Raw genomic sequence first — 1428 nt, 5'->3', positions numbered from 1 at the left:
GATTCACTTCCGATCATGTTGATGTCTGTGACTGTTCCGCCGATTACATGAGTGATTACTCTACCTCTCAAAAATTCCTTGATGAAAATTTTGCGAAAGTTCATAGGGCACGCCCGAATTTGAACCGAGGACCTGCTGATCTGCAGTCAGCCGCTCTACCACTGAGCTACACACCCATGCACAAAATTCGACTATTCCTCCATTTGACCTATTTTCATTCAAAATTTCACTCCTCACTGTGTCGTTTACAGCCAGCTCAATCGAGTCGTCCTCTAATGATTCTCACTAAACTTATCTACCCTACCCGAGGATCGAACTCGGAATCTCCACCTTAGGAGGGTGGCGCCTTATCCATTGGGCTAGCAGGGCGATGATTCAACTTCCGATCATGTTGATGTCTGTGACTGTTTCGCCGATTACATGAGTGATTACTCTACCTCTCGAAAATTCCTCGATGGAAATTTTGCGAAGGTTCAAAGGGCACGCCCGAATTTGAACCGAGGACCTGCTGATCTGCAGTCAGCCGCTCTACCACTGAGCTACACACCCATATACGCAATTTGACTAGTCCTCCATTTGACCTATTTTCATTCAAAATTGCACTCTTCACTGTGTCGTTTACAGCCAGCTCAATCGAATCGTCTTCTAATGATTCTCAGTAAACTTATCTACCCTACCCGAGGATCGAACTCGGAATCTCCACCTTAGGAGGGTGGCGCCTTATCCATTGGGCCAGCAGGGCGATGATTTAACTTCCGATCATGTTGATGTCTGTGACTGTTCCGCCGATTACATGAGTGATTACTCTACCTCTCAAAAATTCCTTGATGAAAATTTTGTGAAGGTTCATAGGGCACGCCTAGATTTGAACCGAGGACCTGCTGATCTGCAGTCAGCCGCTCTACCACTGAGCTACACACCCATGCACACAATTTGACTAGTCCTCTATTTGACCTATTTTCATTCAAAATTTCACTCCTCACTGTGTCGTTTACAGCCAGCTCAATCGAGTCGTCCTCTAATGATTCTTACTAAACTTATCTACCCTACCCGAGGATCGAACTCGGAATCTCCACCTTAGGAGGGTGGCGCCTTATCCATTGGGCCAGCAGAGCGATGATTCAACTTCCGATCATGTTGATGTCTGTGACTGTTCCGCCGATTACATGAGTGATTACTCTACCTCTCAAAAATTCCTTGATGAAAATTTTGCGAAAGTTCATAGGGCACGCCCGGATTTGAACCGAGGACCTGCTGATCTGCAGTCAGCCGCTCTACCACTGAGCTACACACCCATGCACACAATTTGACTAGTCCTCTATTTGACCTATTTTCATTCAAAATTTCACTCCTCACTGTGTCGTTTACAGCCAGCTCAATCGAGTCGTCCTCTAATGATTCTTACTAATCTTATGAACCCTACCCGTG

The 1428-nt window shown here is 45.9% G+C and overlaps 7 non-coding genes across 7 annotated transcripts; all 7 read right to left on the bottom strand.

Annotated features, from left to right (window-relative positions):
• Positions 1–104: 104 nt before the first annotated feature.
• Pmar_PMAR010682 lies at positions 105–176 on the bottom strand. Its single transcript has one exon. It is a non-coding gene; the product is annotated as a tRNA-Cys (tRNA).
• A 120-nt stretch (positions 177–296) lies between these two features.
• On the bottom strand, positions 297–369 carry Pmar_PMAR010681. Its single transcript has one exon. It is a non-coding gene; the product is annotated as a tRNA-Arg (tRNA).
• Positions 370–477: 108 nt separating this feature from the next.
• Positions 478–549, bottom strand: Pmar_PMAR010680. Its single transcript has one exon. It is a non-coding gene; the product is annotated as a tRNA-Cys (tRNA).
• Positions 550–669: 120 nt separating this feature from the next.
• Positions 670–742, bottom strand: Pmar_PMAR010679. Its single transcript has one exon. It is a non-coding gene; the product is annotated as a tRNA-Arg (tRNA).
• Positions 743–850: 108 nt separating this feature from the next.
• On the bottom strand, positions 851–922 carry Pmar_PMAR010678. The gene has a single exon. It is a non-coding gene; the product is annotated as a tRNA-Cys (tRNA).
• A 120-nt stretch (positions 923–1042) lies between these two features.
• Pmar_PMAR010677 lies at positions 1043–1115 on the bottom strand. The gene has a single exon. It is a non-coding gene; the product is annotated as a tRNA-Arg (tRNA).
• A 108-nt stretch (positions 1116–1223) lies between these two features.
• Positions 1224–1295, bottom strand: Pmar_PMAR010676. Its single transcript has one exon. It is a non-coding gene; the product is annotated as a tRNA-Cys (tRNA).
• Between the last annotated feature and the right edge of the window lie 133 nt (positions 1296–1428).

The sequence above is a fragment of the Perkinsus marinus genome (genome assembly GCF_000006405.1).
Source record: "Perkinsus marinus ATCC 50983 genomic scaffold scf_1104296932832, whole genome shotgun sequence".
Taxonomy (NCBI): Eukaryota; Perkinsozoa; order Perkinsida; family Perkinsidae; genus Perkinsus; species Perkinsus marinus.
Note: the sequence above shows the minus strand (reverse complement) of the source record. Positions and strands in the feature narration are given on the sequence as shown.